General features: G+C 37.5%; 2 protein-coding genes across 3 annotated transcripts in view; one reads left to right on the top strand and one right to left on the bottom strand.

Annotated features, from left to right (window-relative positions):
- LOC127514149 (uncharacterized) overlaps window positions 1-16,081 on the top strand; it is a 358,601-nt gene that overhangs the window by 221,260 nt on the left and 121,260 nt on the right. The window lies entirely within an intron of this gene.
- The window catches only part of LOC127514176 (uncharacterized), a 194,749-nt gene that overhangs the window by 164,929 nt on the left and 13,739 nt on the right, over window positions 1-16,081 (bottom strand). The window contains exon 2 of one of the 2 annotated variants that reach the window (XM_051896708.1): window positions 5,033-5,640. The exons of the other annotated variant lie outside the window; for it this stretch is intronic. The gene's annotated coding sequence lies outside the window, so the exon portion shown is untranslated. Of the gene's footprint in view, window positions 1-5,032; window positions 5,641-16,081 lie in introns of those variants that run through there. 2 annotated transcript variants of the gene reach the window in all.

Below are 16,081 nucleotides of genomic sequence, written 5' to 3'. Positions count from 1 at the left end.
ATGTCATCCCCGTCCAGAAATGTTGAATCTGTGGGTTTGGCCTCTGAGGGCGCCAAACTCATAGAGGCTGGTCTCTCAACTGAGGTTGTAGAGACCATTCTTCACTCTAGAGCGGAAACTTTTCACTTCCTGGTGTCAAGAATGACAGTTGGATCCAGTCTACTACCCGATAGGTTCAGTACTTGAGTTCCTACAGTGCTGCTTCTCATCTGGGTTGACCCCATCTACACTTAAGGTGTATGTTTCAACTATATCTGCTTACCATGCCCATGTGGATGGTACTACTGTTGGGAAAAACCCATTAGTTATTCGTTTCCTCCGTGGCACCCAGAGGCTGAGGCCTGCGATGCGCACGAGGGTCCCTGCCTGGGATTTGGCTATTGTGTTAGAAGGCCTATCTACAGCTCCATTTGAGCCACTTGAGTCAGTCTCAGATAAGTTCCTGACACTTAAGACTGTCTTCCTTCTTGCCATCTCACCCCTTAAGAGAGTAGGAGACCTTCAGGCCCTTTCAGTGTCCCCAACTTGTCTTGAGTTTGCACCGGGGATGGTCAAAGCCTTCCTTTACCCCAAACCTGGGTATATTCCGAAGGTTTTGACTAACGTTCCGAGGCCTATAGTGTTGCAAGCCTTTTGCCTTCCTCCATTTGTTACCCCAGACCAGGAGAAACTGAATCTGCTGTGTCCAGTGCGAGCATGGCGAGTATGGCGGCCTCCAAGGCCTTAATTTCAGGGGTTTCCCTCAAAGAGATCTGCAGTGTAGCCGGTTGGTCCTCGCCTCTCACATTTGTGTGGGCGCGGCTCCAGGATCATTGGTTTTGCTGTCTTAAGTGTGCCAGAGTTTCACACAGACAGGTATTTGTGAATATGGCGTTTTTGGTACATCGTTCTCAAAGCGATCCTATCGGACGCAGCGCGAGTTCCCTCGAAAGGGAACGTCTCAGGTTACGTATGTAACCATAGTTCCCTGAGAAAGGGAACGAGATGCTGCGTCGTGTTGCCATACTCCCTGCATCCCTGTGATCGATTTGCTTCGGCAATTTGAGCTGAAGCCGGTCTCGCCGGATGTGTATTTATCCCTTCCTGGCCGTGACGTCACCCGCCCGTGACGTTCACTCTCGCCATTGGACTAGTTGACAGACGTGCATCAGACGCTATCACGCTGGGGGCATTCCCAAAGCGATCCTATCGGACGCAGCGTCTCGTTCCCTTACATACGTAACCAGCCATGTATGACATACTGAACATATTTATGGAAAATTAGTCCTCAGTCATGAACTTTTTATACATACTCATTGACTCTTTTGATGTTACATCAGACAGACTAATTTTGACAAAATTGGACAGACAGTCCAAATTTGACAAAAATTAACATATTTCTGAGTCCTTGATCATGAACTTTCTATACATACTCATTGCCTTACTTTGATGTTACTTTTGCCATATATGGGCCCATGTTTAACCTACTGAACATTTTTCTGGAAAATTAGTCATCAGTTATGAACTTTATTTAAATACAAATTGACTACTTTGCATGATACGTCAGCCATAGATTATTGCATATTTGATGGATATGGATTTGATGATGGATTTTTTCTGTCCTAAGAACTACTTCTGTTGTTATATTAGCCATGCAGAAGTCCATATTTGACCAACAGAAAACCTTTCTGGCCAAAGAGACGCTGAACAAGAACTTACTTTACATAATCATAGACTCCTTCTGATGTTAAATCAGCCACAAAAAAGTCCATATTTGGCCTACTGAACATATTTCTGGCCAAAGAGTACTTTAACTCATTAACTTTCTATACATTTCCTTTGCCCCTTTTGGATGTTATCAGCCATAGAGAAGATTCCATTCATTGACATTAATCTTATGTTAAATCAGCAAAATTGTAGTCCATATTTGGTAAACTAAACATATTTCTGGCTAGCGAGTCCCAGAAAATTAACTTATTATACATTCTTAAAGACTCCTTCTGATGTTAAATCAGCCATACAGCAGTCCATATTTGATCTTGATCTTGAACTGTCTATACATTCTTTTTGCCCCTTTCAGATGTTACATCAGACAGACAGTAGTCCATATTTGACAAACTGAAAATATTTCTGGCTAAAGATTCCCTGAACACGAACTTACTATACATTCTATACATACAAAAACACCTTCAGATGTTACATCAGCCAGACAGAAGTCCATATTTTAATAAGCGAACATATTTCTGGCCAAAGAGAACTTAATCTTGAAATGTTTGTACTCATAGACTCCTTCTGATTTGACATCAGCCATAAAAAAGTCCATATTTGAACAATTGAAAATATTTTTGGCCAAAGAGTCCCTGAACATGAACAATACATCATTGACTCCTTCAGATGTTACATCAGCCAGACAGTAGACTAAAATTTACCTACTGAACATACTTTTGGCAAAAGAGACCTTGATCATGAACTTCATGCAGAAGTCCATATTTGACCTACATATTTTTGGCCAAAGAATCCTGAAGTAACATCAGAGTGAGGCAAAGAGTATGCATAGAAAATTCATGATCGAGGACTCTTGGGACAAAAACATTTAAGAAGGTTTAAAATGGAAATTCAAGATCAAGTGCTCTTGAGCCAAAAACATGTTCTTTATGCCCAATATGTACTACGGTCTGTCTGATGTAACATCAGGAGTCAATGAGTATATATTGAAAGTTCAAGATCGAGTACTGATTTCCTAGAAATATGTTCATTAGGTCAAATATGCAATACTCTATAGCTAACATATCATCACAAGGAGTCAATGTGATGTAAGTTTGTATAAAAAGTTCAGGATTGAGGACTAATTTGCCAGAAATAAGTTCAGTTGCTCTAATATGGACTTCTGTATGGCTGAAGTAACATTAGGAGTAAATGAGTAAATGTATAGAAAGTTCAAGATCAAGTGCTCTTGGGCCAGAAATACAGTTGCAAGAAAAAGTATGTGAACCAGAATCTGTGAAAATGTTAATAATTTTAACAAAATAGGGGAGATAATACAAAATGCATGTTATTTTTTATTTAGTATACTCTAAGAAGGAAAGGTTCAAAAATTAACCTTTTGAGGTTCCTGGAAATTGCAACTGTGGGGGAACCTTAAAGGTTTGTTTTTGAACCTTTTTGAAAAGGTTCTAATTGGAACCTTCCCTTAAAGGTGCATTAATGAACAGCATTGGTTCCATTTTGAACCTTTTTAGACACCCTTTTGGTATGCATGTATGTAAGTTATTTATTATTATTATTATTATTATTATACATTACTACTTTAATCCCAATTCACAACACAGACACAACCTATTATTCTTCATGAATTATTTATTTCATATAGGCATATACAAATTTGAGCACAGGACACAAAGTACCAATTAAGACTTATTGAAACTAATATAGAATATTCTCTTTCATGAAAAAAAATCTGATTATTCACAATATTTAGGGGAGAAAATATTATTTACCCACTTCCCCCTACAATACATTCAGTCAAACAAAAAACTGGCCATTTTAATCACTGTGGGTGGTATTTTGGTTATATATTTATATATATTTGGAATATTTTGGAAAAAAATGAATGTTCACAACAACCCATTCCAGGTATTTACCCCCCCCCCCCCCCCCCCCCCCCCCCCAACACACACACACACATATGTACATTTAATCAAACAAAAAAAATGGCCATTTTAATCACTGTGGGTGGTATTTTGGTCTCTGCGTAATGGCACATTAAAAACCTTTCAACAAATTTCAGGGTGTTTCTCATCTTTGCAGCATATTCTATGTTAAAATATGAAGTGTATTGCCATCAGAACAAGAGCCATGGTCAGATCATCCACTTCACAGACCTTCTCCCCTTCCATCAATATTTCTAGAAGAGACTCGTCATCCAAGGCACGTCCCACAGGGTTGGGTGTATGGGGTTCCTAAACAAAGAACAGATAATGTAAGGTATAATGATATAAAGCAGTTAAAATACCATTCATGATTATATATATATATATATATATATATATATATGTTTACTATACCTCATTGATAAAATATAGAGATCTCAGACTCTCCTTGAATAAAAGTGGAAGCAGCAGGATAGCAGCAGCCATTGAGAGACTTTAAATATAAAATTGTGAAAATATCCATGGATATTATATTATATGTTAGTGTTAATTGTGAATTGTATATTTATTATACATAAAAACAGAGATTAATTACATTTTCATCATATGCCTTTGTGTGCCAAATCAACATTAGTTTTTTCGCTTCAGCCAACTCAGCACAAATTTCCACCCCAACTTCTCTTCTGTGGCACTCATTAATGACTTTCTGTGCCACCAGGTCCAGATTTTTCAGGATGTTTTTTTTAATGTTTGCATCAAGTATGCTTTCAAACTCTAACACAAGCTATTAAAAAAAAATATATATATATTTAAAAAAAACTTTCAAATGTTCATGGCTTTGAAGTCATAATTTTGAATACAATTCTACTCACAATTGAGGGGATTTTAAGGGCTGGAAATCGTGATAGTATTTCTTTTGTGGAGTGATGTTTCATGTAATCTGCCCTCTCATTCCTTGTCCGTGCCATGCAGTCTTGTAAAAGGCGGACATTTGGTGTCTCCTTCAAGCATTCTGTTCTCATTTTCTCCAAGTGGATCCCTATGCTGTATTCATCTTCTCCTGATTCACTCTATCCACAAAAACACATGCACTTATTTAATAACAGTATACTTTGACCTATTCTTAAATCCTGAAGATTATTCTATTTACCTCTTCAGACCTTTGTCTCTTTTGGTATATGTCTTGGATTACAGATAGATCCTCAGTCTAAAAATAAAAAACAATAAAAATAAAAAATAAAGACATCCATTACTGTAAATATCCATTGAGGTGTCATATCATTTGGCTTACTTCTTTATTAGTTGCCTTTTTGGTGTCAGATGTCTGTTGGATGCTTGGAAAATTGTTCTTTACTCTGCTAAATCTGCTGTGAATACTGTTTATCTCTTCAATGTCAACCAAGTCAAGTCAAGTCACCTTTATTTATATAGCGCTTTTTACAATGTAGATTGTGTCAAAGCAGCTTTACATTGATAACTGGTACATTGTTTGACTGCACAGCAGCTCTTAAAGAATAGTGTCAATGCAGGCAGATCAAAAGCACTGTTGAATATCAAAATGTCAAGTCAAGTGTCCCCAACTAAGCAAGCCAGAGGCGACAGCGGCAAGGAACCCAAACTCCATCAGGTGACATCAGGTGGCAGACAAGTGGCAAATTGGTGTTAAAATGGAGAAAAAAACCTTGGGAGAAACCAGGCTTAGTCGGGGTGCCAGTTCTCCTCTGGCCAACAGTGCTTTGTTACAATTCAGGTTGCTATCATAAGTCCAATAGGATCGCAACATTAAAAGTATTTATTTCAGTTCCATCCAATTGAGGATCGTATTCATCACGCCGGTATGGACGGTTGTTGAGGAACTGTGTCGTGGCTGTCGTGTCGATGAGGCCTTCACAGGGGATGATCTAGTTGACTCAATCTCTGCTGATACTTCAGGGCTGCGTTGTGGTCGTGTCAAGGTGCAGGTCCTTGGTCTCACCTGGATACGGCCCGGATCCGGTTGACTACGGTGAACCTCGGGATAAACAGAAAGACTAATATTAGCGTAGATGCCATTCTTCTTCTGATGTAACGAGTACATCAGGTGTTATAGGAAGTGTTCCCGGTTCCGGCTGACCTAATTTATGCAGCCTAATAATCCTTTAACAGATTTGAAAATATAAATTGGTAATGTGTTATGTGTATGCCAGGTTAAAGAAATGCGTTTTTAGTCTAGATTTAAACTGACAGAGTGTGTCTGCTTCCTGAACAATGCTAGGAAGATTGTTCCAGAGTTTAGGTGCCAAATAGGAGAAGGATCTACCGCCTGCGGTTGATTTTGATATTCTAGGTATTATCAGCTGGCCTGAATTCTGAGATCGCAATAGACGTGAAGGACTATAATGAATTAGGAGCTCGCTCAGGTACTGGGGAGCTAAACCATTTAGTGCTTTGTAAGTAATTAGCAAGATTTTAAAATCTATACGATGTTTAACAGGAAGCCAATGCAGTGTTGACAGAACTGGGCTAATATGGTCATACTTCCTGGTTCTAGTAAGAACTCTAGCTGCTGCATTTTGTACGAGCTGTAGTTTATTTATCAGGCGAGCAGAACAACCACCCAGTAGAGCGTTACAGTAATCTAGCCTTGAGGTCATGAACGCATGAACTAACTGTTCTGCATTTTTCATTGAGAGCATATGTCGTAGTTTAGATATATTTTTAAGATGGAAGAATGCGGTTTTACAGATGCTAGTAACATGGCCTTCAAATGAAAGATTGGTATCAAAGAGCACACCTAGGTTCCTAACTGACGACGAAGACTTAACAGAGCAGCCATCAAGTGTTAGACAATATTCTAGGTTATTACGTGAAGAAGTTTTTGGTCCAAAAATTAGAATCTCTGTTTTTTCTGAATTTAGTAGTAGGAAATTACTGGTCATCCAATTTTTTATATCAGCTATGCACTCCGTTAATTTTGTGAATTGGTTCGAAGTTTCGTCAGGGCGCGAAGAAATATAGAGCTGAGTATCATCAGCGTAACAGTGAAAACTAACGCCATGCTTCCTAATGATATCTCCCAAGGGTAGCATGTACAGAGTGAACAGTAACGGTCCTAGTACTGAGCCTTGTGGTACTCCATATTGAACTTGTGATCGATATGACATGTCTTCGTTTACTACTACAAACTGATAACGGTCAGATAAGTATGATTTGAACCATGACAATGCAATTCCACTAATGCCAACATAATTTTCGAGTCTATTTAAAAGAATATTGTGATCAATAGTGTCAAATGCTGCACTAAGATCCAGTAACACTAATAGAGAGATACAACCACGATCTGATGATAAGAGCAAATCATTAGTAACTCTAATGAGAGCAGTCTCAGTACTATGGTACGGTCTAAATCCTGACTGGAAATCCTCACAGATACCATTTCTTTCTAAAAAGGAACATAGCTGTGATGATACTGCCTTTTCTAGTATTTTTGACAGAAAAGTGAGATTTGAGATCGGCCTGTAATTGACTAATTCTCTAGGATCAAGTTGTGGTTTTTTAATAAGAGGTTTAATAATAGCCAGCTTAAAAGTTTTTGGTACGTATCCTAATGATAAAGATGAATTGACGATATTGAGAAGAGGGTCTATGACCTCTGGAAGCATTTCTTTCAATAGCTTAGTCGGTATAGGGTCTAACATACATGTTGTTGATTTTGATGATTTAACAAGTTTAGACAATTCTTCCTCTCCTAAAGCAGTAAATGAATTGAATTTTTCCTCAGGGACACTACAATGCACTATCTGACACGATACTGTAGTAGACGGTTGCATGGTTATTATTTTTTCTCTAATATTATCAATCTTGCAAGTAAAGAAGTTCATAAAGTCATTACTGCTGTGCTCTTTGGAAACATCAGAAGTTGAAGCTTTATTTCTTGTTAATTTAGCCACTGTATCAAATAAATACCTAGGGTTGTGTTTATTTTCTTCTAAGAGTTTTGAAAAATAGGCAGATCTAGCAGATTTTAAGGCCTTTCTGTACTCAATCATTCTCTCTCTCCACGAAATACGAAATACTTCTAGTTTTGATTTCTTCCAGCTGCGCTCCATTTTTCTGGCTGCTAACTTTAGGGCCCGAGTGTGGTCATTGTACCATGGCATTGGATTAATTTCCTTAATCTTTTTTAAACGCAAAGGAGCAACTGAGTCTAATGTGCTGGAAAAGACAGAGGCAATAGTTTCTGTTGCAACATCGAGGTCTTCTAAGCTGTCTGGTATGCTAAGGCGATGAAAATGATCAGGAAGATTATTTATAAAGCAATCTTTAGTGGTAGAAGTGATGGTTCTACCATATTTATGGCATGGAGGCAGTTTAGCCGCCTTGACTAAATGTAGTATACACGAGACTAGATAATGATCTGAGATGTCGTCACTCTGCTGCAGAATTTCAACAGCATCAATATCGATTCCATGTGACAATATTAGATCTAAAGTATGATTACGACAATGAGTGGGTCCTGACACATGTTGTCTAACACCAATAGAGTTTAGAATATCTGCAAATGCCAATCCTAATGCGTCTTTTTTATTATCTACATGAATATTAAAATCACCAACAACAAGGACTTTACCTGCAGCTACTGATAGAAAGTCAGCAAATTCTTTGATAAAGTCTGTATTGTGTCCTGGTGGCCTGTATACAGTAGCCAGCACAAATGTCAACTTACATAATGTTACGTAAAGTACCATAGTTTCGAAGGAATTATATTTGAAAGACTTCTGACTAATACTGTAAATATTACTATAGATTACAGCAACACCTCCCCCTTTGCCTTTCTGACGGGCATTGTGTCGATAATCATAACCTTGAGGACTAGACTCATTTAAAGTAATGTAATCGTCCGGTTTTAGCCAAGTTTCTGTCAAACACAGCACATCTAGATTATTATCTTTGATAATATCATTAACAATAAGTGATTTTGAAGAAAGGGATCTAATATTTAACAACCCGAGTTTTATCATTTGTTTAGCATTATTATCTCTATTTTTTATTTGTTGAACATCAATTAAATTTTTACCATTAAATGGGTTTGGAAGTTTTTTGTTTTTACTAATTCAGGGTACAGACACAGTCTCTATTTGAAAATATCTAGGTGTAAGAGTTTCTATGTGTTGAGAGTTATCTGAATTTTCTGACTTCTGTAACGTGAGGCAGCTAGCAGACGGTCGGTTTAGCCAGTTTGTCTGCTGCTTTCTGACCTGGGCCCCAGTTTGTCATGTTTCAGTTCTAAGACTATGTGCCATATTACTAGAGAGAAGAGCAGCACCATCCCGGGAGGGATGAATACCATCTCTTTTTAACAGGTCAGGTCTGCCCCAAAAACTTTTCCAATTATCTATGAAACCTATATTATTTTGCGGACACCACTTAGACAGCCAGCCATTGAGTGATGATAATCTGCTAACTATCTCATCACTCCGACGAACAGGAAGGGGGCCAGAGCAAATTACTTCTCCTGACATTGTACTTGCGAGTTCACACACCTCTTTAATGTTAATTTTAGTGATCTCCGACTGGCGAAGTCGAACATCATTAGTGCCGACGTGAATAATAATCTTAGAGTATTTACGATTAGCATTAGCCAGCACTTTTAAATTTGCTTTGATGTCAGGTGCTCTGGCTCCCGGCAAACATGTGACTATGGTGGCTGGTGTCTCTATTTTCACGTTCCGTGTAATAGAATCGCCAATAACTAGGGCACTTTCAACAGGATTCTCAGTGGGTGTATCACTGAGTGGGGAGAACCTGTTTGATGTTCTTATTGGAACGGAAGAGTGGTGTTTTCCGCGGCTAGGCCGCCTCACCGTTACCCAAGTGCCCTGCTGTGCGGGCTCTACAGCCGGAACCGAACAATGTACAGAGTTCACTAAGCTAGTCGCATCCAAAACAGTATCTGAAGCCCTTGCATTCTTACTATCCTCGATTAAAGTTTGGATGCGTGTCTCTAATTCTGAGATTCTCTCTGTCAGCCTGACTATTTCCCTACATTTATGACATGTAAATCCCTCATCACTGACAGAGAGAGCTATGGTAAACATGTGGCAAATGGAACAGGTAGCAATGCTGGGAGAGGATGACATGACTCACCGTGTTTGTAGACTGATCCGACTTACCACAGCTGTTTGAAGAACGCGTTGAAAAAGGAGCGCGCGAGCGACTGTTAACAAGTTAACAAGCTAGCGCTGCAAATGCAAATGCGTTGTAACAGCGATTTAGATTCAAATATTACAAGCTAGCGACAAGGGTGATCTTTCTTTCTTAAATTTGTTCTTAAGAATCTCATGCCATGACTCCTTAAATGGAAAAATAACACTATTAATTAAACATGTATCACCTTCAAGATAATATCAAGGAAGTATTTAAGGGTTTATGAAATTGAAAAATTCTTGTCATGTTCTTATATATCCCCTTCCTGTTCTGTCTCTCAAGAATTGGTATTTAGTAACAAGGGCTGAACACACCTTGTTGTACTGTTCACTTGTTGGATACCTGGGAAAAAAAGAGAGAGAAAAAATAGGCCTCAATCATGCTCTAAAATCAAGCTATTAAAATTATGCTATTAATTATGCTATACAATTACCATGTATATGTGCACATCTGATCAAACAGAGTTTGAATTACTTTCGATCTCCATTTGTTCCGTCCTGTTGAAGAAAAAAAATCTCTGTTCTCCTCATCAAGTTTTTTTATGTATTGCCAATGGAAATTTGGGCAGCTGATAATTTGCTGGCCACACTGTTTGGGCAATGTTCTGTTTTGAGATTGGGCCATGTGAAATACCAACTGAAGTCCTACAGAAAAAGATTTCAGAGAAGTGTTATGTTTGTATGTTTATCACAACACAGGAGAGGAGACACAAAGGTAAAAGTAACAATTCTTTATTAAAGCGTTGGTATGCAAAAGGTCATGTTCAAGCTGATTTATTACATTATAATAGTTGTGCAGCATTCTGTTCAAGTGTTGCGTCTACCGAGTAGGCGTGGTTCAATCTCTGAAGTCTTGTTAGGGGAAACTAACACAAGATCTGATATGGCAATGTAAAGAAGAAGGTAGAAATGTGGTGCGCATTATTGTAAATAATTGAGTCAAAGTGGGTTACCGTCAACCAACTGTATCTTCGACATAGATTGCTCATATTGTTCAGATTGAGACTGTATGGTCGGACAATGTTGTGTGATTGGAGCACGTTGAGATTGTATGGTGAATTCCACCGTGTGCGTCATTGCACACTGTAAGTGTTTAATTATTCAGTCTAACCAGCATTATCTGGTACGCTATTAAATGTACAAATAAGAGATTTCTTCAGTTGTAAAATATTATGTGTTCGCGATGTTTCACAACAGTGTGCTTATATGTGGTGCTTCATGAGGGTGTAACAGGTCAGGCAGTTCAGTACTCTGTGATTGGGAATGAGTGGGAAGAGCTGGAGGACCTGGTGCTGAGGGTGTGTTGGGTGAACCTGTGACAATGTTACAGCGAGGTGCATGTTACAAACACCAAAATAGTTTTTTTTTTTTTTTGTTGTTGATATTGTTAAGATTTGAATTGGTAGTAATGCATATATACTGGGATTAAAACTCAGTGGTTGTGTCTGAAAATCTTGTACTCAGAAATTAGTAGGGCTTGTCTACATTGTACTTAAAATATAGATGTAACATACTTACTCATGATCGGTATGTGTACCGGTACATTTTCAGAAATATTTTTGATATCATATTTTCAGTTAGGTTCACAAAAGTTTCCCCATCAATTTCATTCTCTTTAAAAACAAGAAGAGTCAATAGGAGTACAACATTTTCCACCAAACTGCATTAGGAATTGTGTATAAATGCACATGCACATTCTAATGTTTAGTAATCCAATGTCGCAAGGGGATCAAAAGAGTTCCTTCCAGGTTTTTATAAGTGTCCAGTCCATGGAAAGCTAACTCTTTCCCTACTTCAAGGGCACACCAAGATGTTTCTGTAACTTTGTATGCATGGAGATGACTGTCAAATTTGAATGGAATGAGTATTTTTCCAAACATGTACCATGAACCACTGTGTCTATATATTGCTTTGATCTTGAGAAATAATGGAATCTCTTCAGTGTGTACAGTGTCAATCACTTTGCATTCTCCAGTTTTATAAGCTGTATTGTTAACTGTGATGGAATTTGTTTTTTATAGGACTTCATTTGACAGAGGTCTTCCAATCTGTGATTCCAGTGTGGCCAATACTAAAGAAGGCAGGGTGTTTGATGGTACATCACAAGCTCCTGAGGCATGGCACACTTCATATCCAATGCTTTTCTTCTGAGCTTGCTCCCAGCATTGTCTCAGCTGATGCCTTCTAGCAAGTGATTTGATGATGTTCTTGAAGTTGCAAACAACAGTAGACACTTTCTTGAAAAACTGATGTTTTGCCTCAAACCGCATACAAGACAAATGAAGTAATGGCCCATATTTCAGCATAAGTGAAGGATAGTGCACTAAAAAAATGCATTTTTGGAATGACACCATCAGGGAAGAGTTTATGAAATGTTGCCAAAAACTCTGTAATTTTCTCCTCAAGATAGGGTATCCACGATCTTCTAACCACTGGGGCCATGATCAAATCTACCACTTCGCGCAGTAAAATGTAGCAGTTCCAATACTTGTTTGGAGGTACATAAGATCCGACCATTAGTGGTAGTAGTCGAAACAATGTCCAGGTTTCTGAAGCTTTACCAGAGAGTTGACCTTTGCTTCGCAACATTCTTTCTGTCAAGATTTGTGGCTTAGATGTTTTGTCATTTACAGAATATGATAAATTTTCAATTTCAAAGTTCAGTTGATCTAGGGTGAAGTGTTTATCCTGGATTAACTGATGAAGAATCCATCTGAGAGCATTAGGAATAACTCCCTGCAAAATATCATGCATCACATCAGGTGGAAACAAGTGAGTTATCACTGTAGGAGCATAGTTAAGAGATGAGAAACAGCACTCTCTCTGCACACCATAAACCATTATCAGGATTTTCACAGACAGCCTGCAGGTGATATCTGTAGTTAACACTCTCTTAGAGTCTCTTAGAGTGAAGTCCTCTTCTTTGAATTTGGTAGTGATGTCTTCTTTTGTGGCCATGCAAAAACGACATATTCTCCCATGTGAAAAATTTCTTTTCAGCCCAATCAAAGAGTGAGCTGAAAGATTGTCTGCTGAGATGGTGACTACTGTGCCATAGAATCTTCTGCTTTCCCCATTACATGACAGAGTCACTCCCTCGGTCTCAAGACATATCACTTCTTCAATCAAAGGCTGAAACAGTTGGTAAGATCTTCTTCAATATACCGATGTCTGATTAATGATGAAAGGTAAATATTCTCAAGTTTTGATGTATATTTCTTATCAATGTTTCAGAGTTTAAAATACACAGCTGTCAGTTTATGTTTTCCCTTTCTAGAGCCTAAAGGGTTAACAATCTCAAATTCATCGATGTAGAAATGTAGACGTACGTTCGGAAAGGAAGAAAGCTCACAACTTTTGAACTGGTCTCCATCAGTGTAGTCCTCCATAACATCCTGATGTTTGGGTGTTTTCTCTTGGTTAAGCATTGCCCACACATCCTCATTCTGAGCAACCTTTCTTAGCAGAGCCTTGAGAGGTATGTACTGGAAATGTGCACCATGTTCTGTTTGATCCAGCGGAATTTGTACAGGTGCAATGTATTCAAGTTCATCTTCACAATAGTGCTCAAGCATCCATTCACTACTGATCTGTTGAAGGCATTCATCAAACACATTTTGCTTATTAAGTAGTTCAGATAAATCGTCATCAGCATCAGTGTCAATTTGATGTTGTTGTTGAAGATGAAATCTTATAATCTCAGCATAATGAGTTGTGAACTCCTGAAAGATGACTCGCAGGTTCTCCACAATACTGAACTGAACTGTGGCAGCAATACAATGCTTCTCTCTTAATTTCAAAATGAAAAGACAAAGATTGCGCTTGAGGTTTGCAAGTAAATCTTCTGTTCTAAACTCTCTGCAGTTAGAAATGTCCTCCACATTAGTGTTAGGCAACTCCTCTTCAAGACCATGAAAGTCCTCCGTGCCTCTGAGTTACAATGCTCATCATCACAAACTTCCCCTTCTTCACTGACCAATGAAAGAAGGTCTCTATGTTTGCGATAAGTATGTGATCTCTGATGGTACATCACAAACTAAAGGTTTTGTTGACTTTGCCACAACCGTTCAATCCACATGTGAATTCAAATTTTGGTTCATTTTGATGATAAAGGCCAATATGTCGAATCTGTTTAATTAGGGAGAATGTTTGTTTGCTGCATAGTGGACAGTTAAAGAGAGTGGGCATTTCTGTCAGATTAACCTTGAAATGTAGGGATAAATTCCTGGAAACTGTTTGCAGTCAACCAATTAGCCACATCTTGGATTGTCCACTGAATCACCTCTGTGCCCATCTTTATTTCAGTCTGTATACAGAAAAGTGTTAAAATTTAGAGAACAATGTGTTGATATCATATAAGATTTCTTTGATATGGGGATAAACAATTAATCGTGATCAGAATCTATGGATAGAAGAAATGTTAATGAGGTATATAGCAGTGGTTCTCAACCTTTAGTTAGGGGTCCAAGCACTTGAAGGTGCTGGAAGCCTATTATGTTTGTACTGATTTTTGTGACGAGACTGTAAATTCTCAAAGCTGTGTACTCTTTTGAGCTTATAATATAGTATTTACATTTTCTTTTTTAACCCTTATAACTGTTGTGGGTCAATTTGACCCATTTTGATTTTTGAGTTTTCGGAAATATCAGTTAACCTATGTTTTTTTTTTTTTTTTCTTGAAATTTAGTGACATTTCAATATAGAAAAATATTTTGTCAGCCACATATGGTAAAAATGAGCTATCATTTCTTTTTTCAAATCTATCTGAAATACAATTAAATGTTTTTTTTTTTTCCTTAAAATGTTGTGACTTTTTCTCATTTAGGGTGATGAACATGCATGCAAAGTTTCAACACACTGATGTGTTGTGAAATGTACATACAGAAATTTTATACAATCTTGCTGTTCGTGGGTCAATTTCACCCATACAGACAGCCATTCAAAAGCAACTACAGACCCAAAATACAAAACTGTCTGTCCCACTTTTTGAGCATAGACTTGAAAATGACTTTTTCAACTTAAATTGTTACAATGAATACTTCAGAGCACAGACTCAAGTTTGGCACTGCTTCACAAATGAAGAATCTATTGTTATGTATCTATTGCTGTAATTTCTTTTTTTTTTTTTTTAAGTTTGTCAAGATTACTTTAGGTTTAGACTAAGATATTATTTACGGAAGCCCTGAACCGCATGGTGAAAAAAAAAAAAAACTTGGTGGGGAAAAAAAACAACTTATCTCGTTATTTCAAGATATTAAGTCGTTATTTCAAGATATTAAGTCGTTATAACGACATAATATCTCGTTATTTCAAGATATTAAGTCGTTATAACGACATAATATCTCGTTATTTCAAGATAATAAGTCGTTATAACGACATAATATCTCGTTATTTCAAGATAATAAGTCGTTATAACGACATAATATCTCGTTATTTCAAGATATTAAGTCGTTATTTCAAGATAATAAGTCGTTATAACGACATAATATCTCGTTATTTCAAGATATTAAGTCGTTATTTCAACATAATAAGTCGTTATAACGACATAATATCTCGTTATTTCAAAATAATAAGTCGTTATTTCAACATATTAACTCTTTATTGTCTATCAAGTATGATAAAGGAGGAATAATTATCAACGTCTTCAGTGGCACAACGTTAAAGTATTGGATTGCAATTCTAGCTTTTACTGCGATCGCCGCGGTTTCGAATCCGCCTTTTGCCGAGTTCGCTCTTCTCTATTTTCACATCACATATCAGAAAAGGCATTTATTTTCAATTAAAAGGAAAACAATGTTCTAAAAGTGCAAATAACTTGCCTAACGAGTGTTTAATAACATTAAAAGTATTTATTGGGCAGCGTTAGCAGCATGTTCTCGTTCGATAATAGCCACTAGAGGGCAGAATAAGACAGGGAATCAATTAAAGAACGCAATAGTTATGTTGACCTACTGTTGTTACAAGTTGGTGCTCCAAAATCCCAGAGGGTTATCATTGGAATTTGCATTCATCCCAGGCTAACCTTTATTGAGGTTAAATTTGTGTAGCCCATAAATTCTCATAAATACTCTATAGGCGTTTATTCTATGTAGTTTTCATAACACTGGATATTCTACTAATTCATACTTTTCTACTAATCCATACTTCTAATACGTGGCCTAATAATTAATTTATTTAGCAATTACATAAGCTAGCTATAGAGTTTTGTGCTAATTGCCAGTATTGCTCTTTCAGCCAGCTTCATAGTTTTGCTTATCTGTTAACTTT

This window comes from Ctenopharyngodon idella, chromosome 1 (genome assembly GCF_019924925.1).
Source record: "Ctenopharyngodon idella isolate HZGC_01 chromosome 1, HZGC01, whole genome shotgun sequence".
NCBI lineage: Eukaryota > Metazoa > Chordata > Actinopteri > Cypriniformes > Xenocyprididae > Ctenopharyngodon > Ctenopharyngodon idella.
The sequence above is the reverse complement of the archived record's forward strand: the minus strand, read 5'-3'. Positions and strand labels throughout refer to the sequence as shown.